This window comes from Cavia porcellus, unplaced genomic scaffold (assembly GCF_034190915.1).
Source record: "Cavia porcellus strain 051 isolate PalLab524CR breed Dunkin Hartley unplaced genomic scaffold, mCavPor4.1 scaffold_15, whole genome shotgun sequence".
Lineage (NCBI taxonomy): Eukaryota > Metazoa > Chordata > Mammalia > Rodentia > Caviidae > Cavia > Cavia porcellus.
In genome coordinates this window covers 55,940,234-55,960,454 of record NW_026947498.1, presented here as the reverse complement: position 1 = coordinate 55,960,454, position 20,221 = coordinate 55,940,234, and positions in this window count along the sequence as shown.

Below are 20,221 nucleotides of genomic sequence, written 5' to 3'. Positions count from 1 at the left end.
CAAGAAGATATAAAACTGCTGAATAACCCAATTTCAGTTAATGAAACTGAAAAATGTAATTATAACCTTACAAACAAAGAAAAACCCAGGTCCTGATGGAATCACAGCTGAATTCTACAAGAAAATCAAAGAAGACTTAATGCCAACATTCTCCAAACTCTTCAATGAAATTGAAAGGGAATCAATTCTCATTCCTGGGAGAAAGTGTTATCCTAATAACAAAACCAGAGAAAGACCAAACCACAAAAAGAGAACTACAGGCCAACTTCCCTAATGAACACAGATACAAAAATTCTCAATAAAATACTGGCAAATCAACAAGAAGATTATATACCACAAGCAAATGGGATTCATCCCAGGAATGTAGTGATGGTTCAGCATATGCAAATCAATAAATGTAATTCACCATATCAGTAGAGCTATCAAATAGAATCACATGATCATTTTTATAGATGCAGAAAAAGCTTTTGATAAGGTTCAACACTCATTATTGATAACCCTACAGAAAATCATAAGTGATAAAAACCATTTATGAAACCAAAGAGCCAGCATCATATTAAATGGCCAAAAAATGAAGGTTTTTACTCTAAAATCATGAAGCAGACAAGGATCTCCATTATCACCACTCCTATTCAGTATAGTGCTGGAAATATTAGCCAGAGCAATTAAACAAGAGAGAGAAATAAAGAAGTAAAGATAGGAAAAAAGAAGTTAAGTTTTCATTATTTGCAGATGACATGATACTCTACATATAAACCCCAAAACTCCATTGAAAGACATCTAGATTTAATAATTAAATTCAGTAATATTGCTGGATACATATTCAACTCTCAAAAATCAATATCAAAACAACAAAATCACTGACAGAAAAAATAAGAGAAGTTATACCCTTCACAGTAGCATCAAAAAATTGAAATACTTAGGACTCAATCTAACAAAAGAAATAAAAGATCTGTTCTGTGAAAATTATACTGCCCTGAAAAAAATCAGAGAAGATCCAAAAAAAAATGGAAAGACATTCCTTGTTCATGGATAGGGAGAACAATCTTTGTGAAAATGGCCATTCTCCCAAAATTTTTATACAGATTTAATGCAATTACAATCAAAATACCACTAGCATATTTCATAGATCTAGAGAAATAACTCCTAAAATTCATCTGGAAACAGAAAAGATCTAGGATGCCAAAGGCAATTTTGAGCAACAAAGTAAGACAGGAGGCATCACAACCCTCGGCTTGAAGTTATACTATAAAGCTACTGTGATAAAATCAGCATGGTATTGAAATAAAAATAGACCTGAAGATCAATAGAATAGATTAGAAGATGCAACTACAATAACAAACATTGTCAGCCACCTTATCTTTCAAAGGAACCAAACACATTCACTGGAAGAGAGATAGTCTCTTTAATAAGTGGTGCTAGAAAAACTCACTCTCAGGAGAATTCAGCAAGGTGGTGGCTTGATAGGTAGCAGGGTAGAAAGCCTCTCTGAAAAAAACAACTCAGACACTAGAATGTAACAAGATGGAGAAGACCAGATGATTAGAGAGAGATCCTCACTACCCAAGAAGAAACAAAAAGAGAAAGAGAGAGAGAGAGAGAGAGAGAGAGAGAGAGAGAGAGAGAGAGAGAGAAAGAAAAAGAAAGAAAGAAAGAAAGAGAAAGAAAGAAAGAAAGAAAGAAAGAAAGAGGAAAGAAGGAAGGAAAGAAGTAAGGAAGGAAGGAAGGAAGGAGGAAGGAAGAAGGAAGGAAGGAAGGAAGGAAGGAAGGAAGGAAGGAAGGAAAGGATGTGGATGAAAGGCTGGAACAGACACTCTCACTGGTACTGGTCATGCATTGTGCTGGGCACACCCTGGAGTCAGACAATCCATGGTTGCACTGAAGCTGTGGCCTCTGAAATTGGGAGTTAGTGAGTCCAGGGCTCTTGGAGTGAGAATGCAGTACAGCATAGGGTGGAGCCAAGGTGAAGAGCTGCATTAATTCTCGGTGAGTGCTGGAAATTGGGTCCTGTGGCAGGTGTGGTCGGATGGAGGATATATTGGAGTTGGACATGACAGGCCTGAACCCAGAACCACAGTGGCATCAGTCAGCCACCCCTGGTCCAGGGCAGACTGGTGAGATCTGCTTGGGCTGGGTCATGCCCCTGGTCAGGACTCAATAACCAAGGATGAAACTGATCAAAATCCGTGATGTCCGCACAGCACACACCAACATGCTAAAGACACTCGCAGGTTAACTGGCTCAGAGGAGAGGGGCTAGCCTGCATCATCCCTGTGTGGACTTCAGATAACAGTAAACTGCAGAAGGCAGCCAGCCCCCAGCCAGCACACTTAGGAAAAACCATAAGCAATACAGAAAGGGCCTAAGACCTCCAACATACACCTGTCTGAAAGAAACCAGAAACATGACAAGAGAAAGAAATAAGTAAAAGTCTTCACCTGCTGATCCTGGGAAAGTAAGTCCAGGAGACGTAAATACAGAAGAGATCCAGTGCAGCAATCATGAAATATCAGCCACAGCATCAGCAGACATAAAGAAATACCCTCCTGACCTCATAGATGAACTTAAAACTGAAACTCTAATCCAAGTGAGGCAAGATATAAAAAGATTAATAAAATAAATGCTAAGCCACTCTCAAGAAGACATAGAGGGAATGAAGGAACCCAGAAAAAGAAGAGAAACCTTTGATGAAGAATATAAACAAAATCTAGAATACAATGAAACAGGTCCAAAGAGATTACCAGGAAATTAAAAACATTGAAAGATGGAAAATGCCTTGACAGAAACTAAAGTTAGCCTTTCAAAACTGAAGATAGATTTGCAATGGGAGATTATAAAAAAAAGACCTCTTAAAAATAACAAGGAATCAGGAAGTAACAATAAAAAGGCTAGAAGATGACAAGAAGAACTATAACTTAAGAATAAAAAATGTGAGTGAAGAAGCAGGAGTAAGAACAAATGAAGTACAAAGGATATTCACAGAAATAATTAAGGAAACTTCCCAAATATAGGAAAATGTATAAATGAGGCATACAGAACTCCAGCCAACTACAACCAAAACAGATTTACATGCAGACATACAATAATCAAGATCCCAGAAATTAACAAGAACAGAATATTAAACAGGATCAGAGAAAAGAAACAGATTACCTATAAAGGAAAATCCATCAAAATAATGACAGACTTCTCAACACAAATTATCAAATCAAGAAGAGCTTGGAGTGAAGTAGTCCAAGCCCTGAAAGAAAATAACCTCCAACCATGACTGATGTATGCTGAAAAACTCTCTCTCAAAATTAATGGAGGAAAAAGATGTTTCCATGAAAAGGAGGAAATGTGGGAGTCTGTGACCACCAATCCAATTCTACAAAAAATACTCAAGAAAATTCAAAAGAGAGAGAGAAAAAATACCAGGATTCCAGCAACAGTGGCATAGAGACCTCAATGAATGGGTCAGACAGTGGAATAAAGGAGAAAAGTTGACAAGTAAATAGAATAACAGAAAAATAGAATAACAAAGATGAGGCAGAGAAGGTGGACTATATAATCTCTAATATAGATGGCCTTGATACACTAACCAAAAGAAAAACAGGCAGAGTTAATCAGGAAATAGAGTCCATCGAGATACTCTGAATAAGAAATATACTCAACTTGAAAGAGGGTTAATAAACCAAAAGTCAAAGATGAGAAAATGATCCTTTATGTAACAGGGAACCAGAGAGAAATAGGGACAACTCATCCAGCAGCTGCAGATACGTTGCAAAGTCATGACAGTTTTGTGTAGCGGAGAACTACTCAGCTATGAGGAAGCAAAACTTTGAGGCTTTAATAAGTAAATGAGTACAGCTCAAGATCAAGCTCAGGAATAAAGAGGTTCAGCACCACTAAGATAGATAATGGGTTGACACCCTAATCTAAAATCTAAAGGAGCTAGAGGAACCCAAATATATAAAGCACCCTGAGAAAGGGAAACAAAGGAATTGTCTAAAAAAGGAAGGGAGAGCACATTGTTAATAGTATATCAGGATTTAAAAGCCAAATTGGGCTTATTGCTCTGTTTAGTTTGATTTTAATCTGTTCAAGTCTGTCTACCTATACTAGATTTGAGGGCACAGACAGTTATCCCAAAAATAGCAGTATATACTATGGAACTATCCTTAACTTCCTATTAACTTAAACTGAAGCCTTGTATTACTTACATTGTCTTATTATGACTGATCATATTTGAAGCTGGTTTGTTAGACCACTGTTTTGTCTTGACTGATTTTATTCGAATTTGGTATGCCTGATAGTATCAAGTTTACGAGTAGAGGCAACTAACTCTGATGCAATAAGATATCCATTCCGGTTTGATTATTAACTGCTTTTGGGTTCATACAGTGTCTCCAATGTTGTTTTTATTAAAATAGCTATGTAATACTATGTTCAATTATATTATACCTGATGATGTAGACAATTCTATTGAAAATAACATGACACATCATAGTAATTACTGTAGATCACCTAGTACTGTAGTTTTACATGTCTTTTTCATTTCACGTTTTTCTAGGAATTTGTTTTCTTGTCTTGTTTTGATCTGTTTTTCCCCATAATACAGAAAGGATAGATATACATGTAAAGATTCACACATGTGTGGAATTTCTAAACAGTTCACAGGAACAGATTATATAATGCACAATGTAATGAACAGATACTCTGAAAAAAAAGAAACACTAAGATACCCAATGCTAATTCTGTAGCACCATGATATAAAATCTGGCAATAGTATTATTCACTGCTCAGAGTGATATTAGTCTAGTCTCTTATGTTTAATTTCACCACACATAAAGATATGGACAGCTGTTTTGAAGAGAATGAGAGACATTAGGGCAGCTATTGTTGACTTTCCTTTTAGCTCGTCTTGAAGACCTAAAAAGCCTTCATCATCCTGTTCTGATTATTTTAATACTATAATGTTCAGTATGTATTCACTGGACAACTATTCGAAAGAAAACAAGAGAAAAAATGATAGACAGTGAAGATCTCCAGTGGTCTTGCTTTGAAATCTGTGTTTCTTAAAATTGTTTCCTTTTTATCTGTTTTGTTCTTTTTAATTTTACCCTCTTTAAAAAAATAGTAAGAGTACATGAGATTTTTATGGGAATCACGATTCTCTATTTTTTGCTTTAAAGTCTTATAATATTTTCACTCATTTGTTGGAATGGTTTTATTCTATTTTGTTGGATTTTACTATGTGTGACGGTATAAATAACTACTTTGAAGAACACAAGAAAGTACTTCAGTCACTGCTGATTTAATACCATCTTGCTTTGAAGTCTTACCATACTGTTGTTTTTCTGTTTCCGTTGGTTCCACCATGTTGTGTCTTAAAGAATTTTTTCATTTTTTTAATTTTTTATTTAAACAGAAAACAAGAGTAGAAATAATACAGAATTTCAGAAAAATAAACAGAAATCACTAGTTGATGAGTTACATATTCTCATCTTATAAATAGTTGTTCAAGTTAAAAAATTAATGTATACAAAGTGATATTCAAATAATGACACTGCAAACAGTTCTGCTCAATGATCGAACAAAAACAGTAATATGGTTATAAATCCTACACACTTGTTTTTTAATCTTAAAGAGGGTAAGATTAAACATGTCAAAACAGAACAACACAATTCATAAGGAAAAAATTTAAAGAAACACAAATTTCAAAGAAAGTCCCCTGGAGATGTTCGCTGTCTATCTTATTGTCTCTAGTTTTCTTCCAAATAGTTGTCTCCATATTCACACACATTGAAAATATACTGAAAATTATAGAACTAATCAAATCATTACAGGGTGATGAAGGCATTTTAGGTCTTCAAGACCTGATTTTGGGGAAGTCAATAATGACTACTATAATGTTTCTTATTCTCTTCGAAGTAGCTGTCTTTATATTTACGTATGATGAAATTGAACTTAAGAGACTAGACTAATATCACTCTGAACAGTGAATAATAGTATTGCTAGATTTTATATCATGATGCTACAGAATTAGCATTGGGTATCTTAGTGCCTGTTCTTCAGAGTATCTGTTCATTACATCATGTATTATATAATTTGTTCCTGTAAATAGTTCTGAAATTCTTCCCATGTGTGAATCTCTACATGTATATTTATCCTTTCTGTATTTCAGGGGGAAAACAGATAAAAACAAGACAACAAAACAAATTCTTAGAGAAACGTGAAATGAAAAAGACACATAAGACCACAATATTAGGTAATATACAGTAGTTACCATGTTTCCTCTTGTTATTTTCAATAGAATTGCCCACATCATCAGGCATTATATAGTTAAGCATAGCATTACATAGCTATTTTTATAAAAACACAACTTTGAAGACATTGTAGAACCTGAGAGCAGTTAATAATCAAAACTGGAATGGGTATCTTTTACATCTTGTCATCTTCAGAGTAGTTGTCTCTACTCTTAGATTTGATACTATCAAGTATGTCAAATTCAAATAAAATCAGTCAACGCAAAATAGCAGCCTAACCAGCTTCAAATAAGATCAGTCATAGTAAGACAATATAAGTAATACAGGGTTTCTGTTTAAATTAATAGGAAATTGAGGATAGTTACTGTGGTATAACCTGTTATTTTGGAGTTAGCTGTCTGTGCCCTCAAATCACATATGAGTAGACAGACCAGAACAAAATATAATCAAATTTAACAGAGCTATAAAACTATTGTGGCTTTTAAACTCTGACACACATTTAACAATGTCCTCTGCCTTCCTTTCTTTTTCATTTTACTTAAGGAAAAAAAAGAAAAAAACAGAAAAAGGGTACAAGTTATACAGAATTTCAGAAAAAATAAACAGTAGGAAATCATTAGTTAATAGATTATATATTGTCTTCGAAATAGTTGTTCAAGTTACAAAATTAAAGCATATAAAGTGGACATTTAAACAGTGAGACTGCAAACAGTTCTGTTCAATGATCCAACAAAACTCAGTAATATGGTTATCTATCTTATACACTGAAATATACATGCAGTTATATCCTTTAGAGCACTTTCTTTTCCTCTCTTTTGTACAATGACAATTATACATTTTGGGTTTTACTACTCCCACAGTTCTTATTACTTTTTTTGAAGAGAATAAAACCAAATGTGACATAACAAAACAGTCAGTCAAATCAAAAGGATGGATATAATACATACTGTAAAAACAAAATAAAATGTGATCAACAATAGTTAACTTAATGCCTCTTGCTATCTTAAAAAGAATTTCCCATATCATCAGTTATAATAAAATTGAACAAACAATAAAGAACAAAGCCAATAAAACCAAAACTTTGGAGACATTACAGGACTTCAAAAGAAGACAATAGTCAAACCAGAATGGGCATCATAATGAATCTCATTGTCTTCACAGTTGTTGCCTATACTCTTGAACTTGGTAGTATCAAGCAAAACAGAAGAGAGGAAAATCAGTCAAAACAAGATGATGAGAGCAATACAGGGTTTCAAATCAAGTTAATAGGAAATCAAAGTAGGTTACTATAATACATCCTGCTCTTTTTAATTTATTTTCCCTTAATTAAAAAAGATAAAAATAAAAAATTAAATAATAAAAAAGGAGATTGAGATAAAAGAGGACATAACAACAAAACAGCACAGGTCAAACATAACAATTTAAGCAAAATAGTGTTTCACCTTAAGATATCCTGACATAAAAGTACTTACCGCAGTGTCTCTTTCCTTGAAATCTTTGAGTATAACTTCGTATACTGTAGCATCAAACATATAAAGACAATATAAAACCATTCAAGAGAATGACAGTATTACAGGGTATTTGGAATCAACTAACAGAAAATGAACAATGGTTTCTGTATAATCTCCTTGTCTATAAAAGTTTTTATTTATATTATCACAAAGAATAAAATCCACTAAGATACAATGTGTTAAGACCAATGGAGACAGAAGAACAAAAGCTTGATGGGACTTCAAAACAAGATGATATTAAATCAGCACTAGCCATTAGGATGTCTTGTTTTCTCCAAAATAGCTGTTCCTACCATCCAACCTTCTCTGCCTCATTTCTGTTGAGCTCTTTTTCTGTCATTAGTTGTCAGTTTGTCTTCTTCGTGTCACTTTCTGCTCCATTCATTGTGGCCTCTCTGCCACTGTTTCTGGAATCTTGGTATTTTTCTCTTTTATAATGTCCTGCAGTATTTTCTGTAGAGTTGAACTGGTGGTTGCAAATTCCCCTACTTCCTTTTTATCCTGGAAGCACCTTGTTTTTCCATCAATTTCTAGGGACAGTTGTGCAGGATATATCAATCTTGGTGGGAGGTTATTATCTTTCAAAGCTTGAATTATTTCCCCCCATGCTCTTCGTGATTTGATGGTTTGTGCCGAGAAGTCTTCTGTAATTCTGATGGGTGTACCCTTGTAAGTGATCTGTTTCTTGTCTCTGACAGCTTTTAATATTCTGTTCTTATATTGGATTTCTGGAATTTTGATTATTATATGCCTGGGTGTAGCTTTGTTTGGTTGTAGGTGTCTGGGGTCCTGTATGCCTCATACATCTGCTGGATTATGTCTGTGAATAGCCTTTGTAGTTCATTTGTTTGTGTCCCTACTTCTTCTTTTACATTCTTAATTCTTAAATTATAGATCCTCTTATCATCTTCAAGCCTTTGTATTATTGCTGTTTGTTTCCTTGTTATTTTTAAGAAGTTTTTCATTTCATGCTCCCACATTACAAATCTGCCCCCCAGTTCAGATAATCTATCCTTAGTTTCTTTCAAGCTCTTATGCCAGCTTTTGACAGAGTTTTTAAGTTCCTGGTAATCTCTTTGTACCTGCTTCATGTATTCTATGTTTTCTCTATTTTCACCATTTCCAGAGGTGCGGCTTCCAGCTTCAGCACTGAGATTTTATCTGTTCTGGTTATAGCACTGGGACTGCATTTCCAGTTGGTTTCTCTAAGCTTAGTTCATTCTTGTGGCAGTAGAGTATATCTCCCCTTGCTTAGGATTCCTCATCCTGCACCATTCCTGGATTCTAAGCTGGCTAACTGAGAGAGCCTCCATAGCTGCTGTTATTTGTCCACCATGTTCTCCTGGAAATCTGAAGGTTTTATTATCTCAGTTGTAGTTTTGTAAAGTCTGGAAAACTCATTGCTTGAGAGGGCAGTTGCTTTCTACAGGATGATTGCTTTTACTTTGGCAGTCTCAGTTTTGAGAAGGCTCTGCTGGTGATGCTGGCCATACTGCTCTGCTTCTGGGCCTTTGCCAAGGCCAAGGCCTTGGCTTGGACCACGCCATGTGCACAGCCACTGCTGCTCTTCATGCTGTTCTCCCTCACCTACCTCACATGCAGCCTGCTGGCAAACCTGCTGCAGTCCAAGTCCCTGCCTTCCTTTTTTAGGCAACCCCTCACCTTTCCCCTTCTCAGGATGCTTTGTATATTTTGGGTCCCACTAGTTCCTTTAGTTTTTAAACTAGGGAGTCAACCTGTTATCTATTTGAGTGTTGCTTAACCTTTTTATCCCTGAGCTTAATCTTGAGCTGAATTCTTTTATTTACTAAAACCACAAAGGTTTTCCTTACTTCCAGCTGTGTAGTTCTACTCTGCACAAAAGTGTCATAGCTTTCCAATCTATATGCAGCTGCTGAATGAGTTGTCCCTATTTCTCTCTGATTTTCTGTCACATATAGCATTTCTTTCTCCTCTTTGACTTTCACTTTATTAACCCTCTTTCGGGTTGAGTGTATTTCCTTTTCAGAGCATCTTGATGGATCCTGCCTCCTAATCTACTCTGCCTGCTTTTTTTTTATTTTAGTGTATTAAAGCTATCTATATTAATGATCATAGCTTACCATCTCTGCCTCATGTCTGCAATTCTATTTTTATGCTATAATTTGTCCACTTTACTCCTTCATTCCACTGTCTGCCCCATTCATTAAGGCCTCTCTGCCACTGTTGCTGGAATCCTCGTATTTTTCCTCTCTCTCTGAAATGTCCTTCAGTATTTTTTGTAGGGTTGGGTTGGTGGCCATGAACTCTCACAGTTCCTCCTCGTCTTGGAAATATCTTGTTTCTCAATTAATTTTGAGGGAGAGTTTTTCTGGGAACATCAGTCTTGGTTGCAGGTTATTTTCTTGGACTATATCCAAGGGCTTGGACAATTTCCCCCAGGCTCTTCTCGATTTGAGAGTTTGTGTTGATAAGTCTGTAGTTATTTTGATGACTTGTCCTTTGTAGGTGATCTGCTTCTTTTCTCTGGCTGCTTTTAATATTCTGCTCTTGTGGTGGATTTCTGGAATCTTGATTATATATATATATATATATATATATATATATATATATAATCTGGGTGTAGATCTGTTTTGGTTGTAGGTGGCTGGAGTTGTGTATGCCTCATTTATCTAGATATCATTTCTTTTTCCTATGCTTGGGAAGTTTCCCTTAATTATTTCTGTGAATAGTCTTTGTAGTTCATTTGTGATTACTCCTGCTTCTTTGCTCAAGTTTTTTTATTTTTAAGTTATAAATTCTCGTTCATCTTCTAGCCTTTGAATTGTTTCTTCCTGGTTCCTTGTTATTTTTAAAAGATCTTTTCTTTCATGATCACACATCATAAATCTCTTCAAGTTTCAAAAGGCTAACTTCAGTTTCTGTTAAGGCATTTTGCCAGCTTTCAATGGAGATTTAGTTTCCTGGTAATCTCTTTGGATCTGTTTCATGTATTCTAGATTTGTTTCTATTCTTCATCAAAGTTTTCTGTTCCTTTTCTGAGTTCCTCCGTTCTTCCATCTGTGTTCTCTTGGGAGGGACTTATCATTTCATTAATTAATCTTTTTATATCTTGCCTTACTTGGAACAGAAGTATAGTTTTAAATTTGTCTATGAGGTCACAAAGGTATGTCTTTATATACACTGATGCTGTGTCGAATGTTGCATGATTACTGCACTGAATCTCTTCTGTATTCATCTCTCCTGGGCTTATTTTTCGAATGTCATTAGCTGGAAGTTTTTTCGTTTTTCCTATCTCTTATCACATTTCTGATTTCTTTCAGACAGATATGTCTTGGAGGTCTCTGACCCTTTCCGTATTTCTTAGGGTCTTTCCAAAGCGTGCTGACAGGGGTTTTGCTGTCCTCCCCAATTTTCTGTTGTGTGAGGTACAGGATAGAATGCAGGGATGGTGCAGGCTAGACTCAAGCTTCTGATCCAGTTGACCTGCAATTTCCTTCAGTGACTTAGGCTGTACCTTGTTGATGTCACAGAGTTGTGACTTTTTTGTCACCGACTATTGGGTCCCAACCAGAGGCCTAGCTCAGCACCAGCAGAGCCCACCACTCCTCTGTGTGCCAGGGGTGGCCAACTGATGCTACCATGGCACTGGGCTCTGCCCAACTCCAAGATGTCCTCCTGTCAGCGACAGCAGCATTGGGAATCAATCCTCAGCACTCACTGGGAATCAACACAGCTTCTCCTCTTGACTCCACTCCACACTGCACTGTGTCCTCCTGCCAAGGACTCGGGACCCAACAATTCCCATTATCAGTGGCCATGGTTTCAGCTGGACCTTGAGTTGCCTGACTCCATGGTGCTCCCAGCACAGTGCAGACTGGTCTCAGTGAGTGCATAGGGCTCCAGCCCACCATTTGCATTTTTCCTTCCTCCACAGAGGTAGACTTTAGCTTGATGTGGTTTTTCCACATCTAGATCAGCATCCTGCCTCTTCAGAAAACTGCATGGTGCCCAACTTTGGCACCGAGGTGCATGGTCCTCTCTATGACCTCCTCGGGTGTGGGACCCCAGTACCCAATATCCAGTACTCACTGAGAGCCAATAAAGCTCTCCCCCTTGGCTCAACTCTAGACTGCACCATGTCTTCACATCAAGGGCCCAGGATTCATCAACTCCCATTATCTGCAGCTGTGGCTTCAGTGAGACTTTGGATCATCCAACTCTAGGGCATGCCCAGCACAGCACAGAACAGGTTTCAGTGTGCATGACAGGCTACAGCCTTCCACAAATGCTTTTCCTTCCTCTTCCTAATTTTATTTTTCCCTTCTATTTCCTCTTGGCTTAATAAAAATCATCCTCATATCATCTGGCCCTCTCGATGCTGTCAAATTCTAGCATCTGAGCTGCTCTCTCTGCAGAGGCTCTCATACCTATCAAGCCACCATTTTTTCCCAAAGAGCCCATCTTAACATGTGTGATAGTACAAAAATTTTATAAGAAAATGAGATGTTAATAGTAGCCATTGTTCTTTATTGGTTATTTGGTTTTGAATGACCTGTAATACTTTCATTCTCTTGAATGGTTTTATACTATTTTGTTATGTTTGAAACTATTATGTGCGAAGGTAGGCTCAACTATTTCAAAGAAAAGAGACATTACAGTAGCTAGTGTTGATATCCGCTTGTGTTGTTATGAAGTGCTGTGTTACTTTTGTTTTGTTAAGATTCTCTTTTTTTGTTCTCTTCTGTTTTGTTCTCTTTAAAATAAACAAAAAAAGAAAAAGTTGCTCTTCATATGCTGAAAACTAAAACTAGAGACATACCAATCACCATGCACTAAACTCAAAATGGATCAAAGATCTAAATATTAAAACAGGAACACTGAATCTACTAAAAGACAAATTAGTTAGAAATCTTGAAGACATATAGGTAGGAAGAAAATTCATGAACAAAAATCAAACTGCACAAGAAATACTTCCCATAATCAATATGGGATCTTGTCTCATTATAAATTTTTACATGTCAAAAGAAATCTCCCACAGAGTAAAAAGGAAACCCAGGAATTTTGAAAAAAAATCTTAGTCAACTATCCTTCAGACAAAGAATTTCTGTCTTGAACATAAAAAGAATTTTTACAAATCAGACCTCCAAAATTTAAAGACCCCATCCAAAAATGGGCATCTGAGATGAGTACACAGTTCTCAGATGAAGAAATACAAATGGCAAATAAATACATGAAAAAATGTTCAGCATCATTGGTCATCAAAGAAATGTAAATTAAAACCACACTGAGGTTCCACCTCATTCCAGAAAGAATGATGAGGATCCAAAAAAACCACCAATAAAAAATGCTGGAGAGGCTGTGGGGAAAAATTAACTCTTCTGCACTGTTGGTGGGAATGTGGTCTGATGCAACCACTGTGGAAATAAGTCTGGAGTTTCCTCAAAAATCTTGAATTGGAAGCCCCATTGGACTCAGCAATTCCACTTCTGAGCATATTCTCAGAAAAATTAAAAACATCATATCAGAAGGATATATGTACATCAATGTTTACAGGAGCACAAGTTGTAACAGTCAAATCTTGAAAACAACCTAAATGCCCATCAACTGAGGAATGGATAAAAAAAAGTTGTGGTACTGTTATACAATGGATTACTACCCAGTTATAAAGAATGATCACATTGAGACTTTTATAAGGACATTGATGTAACTTGAAACCATACTCATAAGTGAAATAAATCAAACTCATGTATCTAAATATCATATTATCTCCCTAGTGTAACAAACAGTGAGAGTAAATAAGGTACAAAATCCTTAATAAATACTGTGAAAGAGAAAGAATCTACTCAAAGATTAAAAAAAATAAGGAAAAGGAGGAAAAAATGTGAAGGAAAAAGAAAAAAATATGTAAATCTATACATACACACTTAAGATAGCCAAGATGATTGTGCTACAAATTATGTTAGCTTTTGAAATAAAACAGTAAACATTCACAAGATTGAATCAATTTTGCATGTTTGTGTCTGGTAATATGAGGATTGTAAAATAACAGTCTTAATTATGTTCCTACCACCTTGTTTTGAAAGTCTGTATAGTCATTGTTTGGGATTCTTTGCTATTGTTATTTATTTGTCTTTTTTGTTTCCTGTTTTCCTAGTAATTTGTTTTGTTTTGTTTTTCCTTCTAATATATAAAGAATAGTTGTAGAGGTTTATACATGCCTAGAACTTCTCCTGCACAGTTTATAAGAACTGGTTTTATTATGTGCAATTACATGAACAGCTACTTTGAAGAAAAACAGACATAATTAGCCATTGCTGACTTCCTACTGTTATGCTGTGAAGTCCAGTAATGCTTTTATTCTTAGTTTAGTGTGGTTTTAGTCTGTTTTGTGTTATTTAACTACAGTATATGTGAAATTATGGACAGTTATCTATTTTAAAGAGAATAAGATTCATTATCATAGTCATTGTTGATCTTCCCATTGTCTGGTTTTGAGGTCCTGTAATGCCTTCATTATTCTGTTTTGATCAGTTTTATGCTACTTTGTTTTGTTTGAACTCATTATGTGTGAAGATATATAAAACTACTTTGAAGAAAACAAGAGACATTGTGGCAGTCACTGTTGATCTCCTGTTGTCTTGCTTTGAAATCCTGGGTCATTTGTATTGTTTTCTTCTCATCTGCTTTGTTCTTTTTGTTATGTTTTATTTTATCTTTTTCAAAATAAAAAAAGGACAAAGACCAATTATGACTATTTGGCTAAAATAGTCATAATTTATGACTATTTTACTAAAGTAAGACATTATGGTTTATTTTAAATTGTCAGCTCGGAGTTCACAGAAAAGATACAGATTTGTGCAGGTATTGTTTTGACTATTAATACAGATGTCTTGTGCCCTGAATAAATAATTTGAGGATGACAATGCACAATATGTGTACCATTGTTGCCCACTGATCGACATGCTTTGATATTTTGCTTTAGGTTTTTCTTTTCTTTCTCTCCTTGAAATTAAAATGGATTTGGTAAAAATAGAAAATTCATTGCCAGAGGGAAAAAATAAATTATAAGCAATTAAACAATGGAATATCTTTGTAACTTTCCTAGAGGAAGGCAGACGAAGTCAAGACTTATAAATTCCCATGGAGACTTCCACTGAATGGAGGTGAAGTCTCATTCAGACCTACTCAGACAAATTCAACTAAAATAAATGGGTAGTTTGAAGAAAGGAGACGAACATACACCATGAAATGAAAATTAATTGAAATGAGACTAATCTATAGAGAAAAATAGGTAAAGAACTCAATAAAATAACCAGTCAGCCCACCCACCTGCCAATAGATTAGCAAATTAGGATGACTGCACACCATAATTGGAATCTTAAAAGAAGAAGAAAAATGAGGAGGAGGGGAAGGGGTAGAGAGGGGAGGAGGAAGAGAACAAGAGGAGTAGGAGAAAGAGGGAGAGGGTAGGAGGGAGGAAGAGGGGGAGGAGGAGAAGTAGGAGGAGGAGGAAAAGATATACCAAAATAATGTGACTAAATCAAGCAATACATGATAGACTTGGAATATAAAGTCCTGCCTCTTCTGTCTTCCTCTAAACATAAGATGCTATGGTCTAGCAGTAAATTCTACCAACATGACCGGTTCCCTCCCTGACATTAGGGTAGTTTTCATTTTTTGCTTTTTTTTTTTCTTTCCTGTTGTCTCTTCTTCTTCTTCTTCTTCTTCTTCTTCTTCTTCTTCTTCTTCTTCTTCTTCTTCTTCTTCTTCTTCTTCTTCTTCCTCTTCCTCTTCTTCCTCTTCCTCTTCCTCTTCCTCTTCCTCCTCCTCCTCTTCCTCTTCCTCTTAGTCTTCCTCATATTCTTTTTCTTCTTATCTTCTAAATCCTTTTGTGCACCAGAGTGCTAAACTAGAACCACCAGAAACAAACATAAAAGCTATAGATATGTGTAGAAATGGAACAGCCAACCTCTACTCTGTGACTTATGGCTAGAGAGGTGCAAGAAATTAAAGTCTTGCATTTCAGGATTGTACAGTCCCAGGTTATTTCCACACTGGTTGAGGTAGGAGCATAAAGGAATCTCACAGCACCCCCATCATGCCTCAGCAATGACAAATTACAGCAGAAGTGGGTGATAGTGTCAGCAGAACTCATAAAGCTAAAATATGAGGTTATCACCCCACATGAGGAAATGAGTAAGAATTAGGACTGAGCAGTCTTGGACTGCAACAGCAGAAACAGAGGACTGGACTATCTCACAGCATCCCAACCAACCCTCCATCAGATAACCTGAAAGGAAAGAGACTTGCAAGTGGAAGAAGAGCACAGAAAGCTGACCAAGGACCAGGAGGCCAAAGATGCATGAGACTTGGAACAGTTCCCTGTCTGAAAACAGAACAGCAACTAGGGAGGGAGGTGCTGCCAAGAGAATCAATGTAATGATTGGGAGGCCACTAATAGACAAACAGAAAGTACTGGTTGAAGACTCTGACCTCAGGACCCCATATCTAGAGGCCAAGATTAACCTCAAATGCAACACAAACTCTACTGCATCTTGGCATTGTTATTTAATGATTTTGTACTGTCAGTGAACAGAGGAAGGGTCAAAGCACTCGACTAAGAGGAAATATTGCCCACAAACTCCCAATTTAAAACTGGTGCTGGTATATACCTATATATTTTTCATCTATCATTAAAGATACAAAATTGATAATTACCACTGTTTGTCTGTTTACTGTGCTTCACACTATTATTATTGCTTATCATAATATTATAGCTAGGATTTCATATCTGTTTTAATCAGTTGTTCTATCTTCTGTAACAATACTAGGAAGCTGTTTAGTAATAATCTAACAACACCCCAACACCAAAGGACCAGAGAAGAGACTGAGTCACACAGATGCCAATATCTCCTTTGTAATTAATTGAAAAATTAGGGTCTTGGGACAGGCACAAACCTTGACCAGTGATGATCTCACACTAGTGATAAAGCTACCTACTAACATTTTACAAGAATAAAAATAAACATAGCCAGGGGTGGTGGCTCATGCCTGTAATTCCAGCACTTTAAGAGACTGAGGCAGAAGGATCGTTATGAGTTCAAGATCAGCCTGGGCTTCAAAGTGAGCTCAAGGCCAACCTGAACTGCATAGTGAAATCTCCTGTCTCAGAGATCCAAGGATAAAAGAAAAACTTCAAGCAGAAAATGACAAGATGTGGAAACAAAATGAAACCTCAGATCTCCAGCCAACCCAGAACAAGTCCAGGTGAAAATAAGATATAAAAAAATAGGAGACATACATGATACTTTGAAATGATAGGAACCAAAGTGAATTTTTAAAAATCTATGAATCTAAAAAAAGTAGTTCAGAAAAACTCTCAAGTAAAAAAAAAATGCCATTCATAAAGCAATTGCTCAGAAAATTAAAGATTGATTTAAAAAAGATGCTAGGGAGAGGAGGAAAACTGAATCACTGATATAGTAAAGAAAGTGAATCCGTGAAATGAATTGTATAGGAAGTTGTTCAGGAAGTTTTGAATTCCATTGAAAGCTGGCAAACCGCTTGAATGAAACTGAAAGCAGACATTCAGATTTTGAAGACAGAATCATGGCTAGTGATCATGAAAGGAAAAATCTCTTTAAAATTAAAAAAATCAAGAAATAACAATTAAAAATCTTTCCAAGATGCTGCAAAGAAAAATAATACAAGTATTGTGAATGAAAAAAGCAAGAGGCAACACAAATGTCATAAACTATTTGTAAAAGTAATAGTAAATTTCAAAAGAATGGGCAAAGAACCTGAAATAGGGATGAGAGGCATATACAACTTCAGTTAACTATAACTAAAATAAATCTATACTCAGATACATATTAATCAAGATTCCAGAAGTACAGAACAAAAACAGAATATTAAAAGTAGTTGGAGAAAAAAAAGATCACCTATAAAGGAAAGTCTATTGAAACAAAAGCAGAGTTCTCAACACAAACCCTCAAGTCAAAAAGACTGAAGTATTTCAAGTCCTAAAAGAAAACAACTTCCAACACAGATTCATGTGCTTGGAGAAACATTCTTTCAAAATTAATGGAGAGCTAAGCTACTACCATGACAAAGAACAACTGAAGAAATCAGTGACCACCAAACCACAACATCAATGGGTACTTTAGAAATATCCTACACAGAGATAAAAATAACACAGTTCCAAGAACAACAACAGAAAGAAATCACCAAGCAGAACAAGCAATTAAACAGAAGGGAAAAGGGAACCAACAGCAGGAAAATAACAAGACAAAGATAAGCTAATATACATGTTTTAACCATCAATGTAAATGGCCTCAATGCATTAGCCAAAGAAACAAAGTGGCAGAATTAATCAAGAAACAATAAAAGAAGCATATTTAAGACAAAAGGAAATTCATAGACTAAGTCAAATGATGGAATACAATACTCTATGCAATAGGAACCCAGAAAAAAGCAGAGGTAGCTGTTTGTAGACAATATGAACTTCAAATCAAGTATTATGAAAAGAAATAAAGATCACTGTATATTTTCTAGAAAAACTTCAGGAGGAAGAGATAGTAATCATAAATGTGTATGCACCGTATACAGGAGTACTCAACTATGTGAGACAAATATTAATAGACATGGAAAATCAAATAAGGAATAATACAATTATAATGGGGTCTTTAATACCCCATCACAAATAGATACATCAATCAAACAAAATATCAGCAAAAATTTTCAGAAATGAATCAAACATTAACAAATGGACTTATTTGATGTTGACAAAGTGTTCCACCCAACAATATCAGAATACACATCTCAGTTTCACACAGGACATTCTCTAAAAATACAACAGACCCTAGCCCATAGAACATTCTTAAATACATACAAAGGAATTCAAAGTATTCCACATATATTCTCCAATCATAATGCAAAGAAACTGTAAATTGATGACAAAAGAAACTGCAAAAATTCCATAAACACATGGAAATTAAGTAACACCCTTCTGAACAACCAATGGGTCAAAAAATAAATTAAAGAAGAAATTGAAAAATGTCTACAATCAACTAAAATGCACACAAAATATACTGAACCTGTGAGACACAATGAAAGTGGTCATAAGAGGGAAGTTAATAACGGTGAATTCTCATGTCGGGAATACAGAATGAGCACAAATAAACAACTAATGTTGCACAACAAGCTTCTACATAAAGAAGACCAAATCAAGCCCATAGTTCATAGACAGAAGGAATTATAAAAGTCAGAGTATAAGTTAATACAACTGAGGCTAAGAAAACAATACAAAGAATTAATGAATAGTTGGCTCTCTGAAAGAATAAATAAAATTGATAAACCGCCGATTTTACTGGAAAAGACTTGGTAATTAGGAATGAAAAGCATGAGATCACAACAGACACTACAGAAATCCAGAAAATCATCTATACCTACTTTAAAAATTTGTATTCTGAAAGGATGGAAAATATAGAATGGACAGAATCCTTGATACATATGATCTACCAAAGCTGAAAGAATAAGACATAAAAAGTCTGAATAACCCAATATCAGTAAGTAAGATTGAAATGTAATTAAATACTTACCAAAAATATTCCAATTCCTGATGGAGTCACTGATAAATTCTACAGGAAATTTAAAGAATGTTTAATACAAATGTTCCTCAAAGTCTCCAATGGAATTGAGAGGGAATTAATACTCCCTAACTCATTCCTGGAGGCAAGTATTGCCCTAATACCAAAACTAGACAAAAAGCCAAACAAAAATTTTATGACAGGTGAATCTCCATAATGAATGTAGATGCAAAAATTCTCAACAAGGTAGTAGTAAACATAATCAAGCAAATCACCAAGAAGATTATACACTGTGATCAAGTGGAATTCATTCAATAAATGAAGAGATAGTTCAACATACACAAATCAATAAATACAGCACAGCATATCAAAAGAGCCAAAGACAAAAATCACATGATCATCTCAATAGATGCAGAAAAACCTTTTCACAAAATCCAACATTCATTCATGATATAAATTGATGGAATCCACCTCAATTTGACATAAGCCATCTATGACAAATCAACAGCCAACATCATACTAAATGAATAAAAACTCAAAGATTTCAACCTAATATCAGGATAAAGACAAGGATGTACACTATCATCACTCATATTTGATATAATTCTAGAAACACTAGCCAGAGCAATTAGACAAGTGAGAGAGAAATAAATGGAATACAGATAGGAAATGAAGAAGTTAAATTATCATTATTCATAGATGACATGATATACTACTGAGAAAGTCCCAAGAAGTGCAACAATAGACTTTGAAACTTAATAACCAAATTAACTAGCTTAGCTGAATACAAAATCACCAATAAAAACTCAATAACATTCCTTTATACAAGCAAAAAACTCATTGAGAGAGAAATTAGGGAGCCACACTTTTCAGAATAGCATCTGACACAATGAAA